At 38.7% G+C, this 868-nt stretch overlaps 1 protein-coding gene across 7 annotated transcripts in view; it reads right to left on the reverse strand.

Moving 5' to 3' along the window:
* The window catches only part of LOC103370242 (myb-like protein X), a 40,725-nt gene that overhangs the window by 28,187 nt on the left and 11,670 nt on the right, over positions 1 to 868 (reverse strand). The window lies entirely within an intron of this gene.

The raw sequence follows: 868 nt of genomic DNA on the forward strand, positions 1-868 counted from the left end.
CTTTTAGCTCCTATTAGCTGTAGCCTGCTCTGCTTCTGTCACTACCCTCCTCATTTCTGGCAAAACCAATCATGAGTGCTGAACATAAAACATATTGTTGTGCCAGCGCAGGAACGTTGCCACAGACACCAGATTTAAAACTCTGGTAAACTGGGAAATGCAGATGTACTTGGCACTGATAGGCTTAATCAGCACTGTGTGAACTCGTTTGGCTTGAATGAAACGAATGTTTATATAAAAGTCTTGCACTCAAGCTTTCACTAAGTGCATGTTCCTATGTCAGCGGGCGAGTGTCCCCAGATAGCAATCCTGATGCAGTTAGCAAATTGGCCTCATCAGACGGCTAATTTCTGTGTTTATTTTCAGTCAGGCTCTTTTTAAATAATTCATGGATTTCGTAAAGCTGCAGGGAGCTCATGCTTTTTGCTTCAGCCTCACAGTTCAGTTAGTTTCATCAGTCTTTTCATTACTTGGGAGCGGAAAATACAAACCAACCTGATGTCATGAAGGACCTTTCACCCGCTTCCACATCCATTACTATCTAACACAACAAATTGTGCATTTCTGCTGACAAAACACCAAAATATACGACCAGAAACTGAAGGTAAATCACAGTACAGGTTAACAGTTGTTAACAAAGATTTACATACACTTGTAAAGAGCCAACTAATTTAGCTGACAACGCTGATAAGAGGAGTGATCAAAGATAGAAGCGGAAGCTCTACCAAAAGTGTTTAGTTGAGATTTTAAAAAAAGAGAAAAAAAGGACATTTAACCAAATATTAGCACTGATGTATGTATGTATATTATTGACTCAGCAGATTTTGTCATATTTCCAGAAGATCTTTATGAACATTTATGAAAGAAA

The sequence above is a fragment of the Stegastes partitus genome, unplaced genomic scaffold (assembly GCF_000690725.1).
Source record: "Stegastes partitus isolate 25-593 unplaced genomic scaffold, Stegastes_partitus-1.0.2 Scaffold1394, whole genome shotgun sequence".
NCBI classification, from domain to species: Eukaryota; Metazoa; Chordata; class Actinopteri; family Pomacentridae; genus Stegastes; species Stegastes partitus.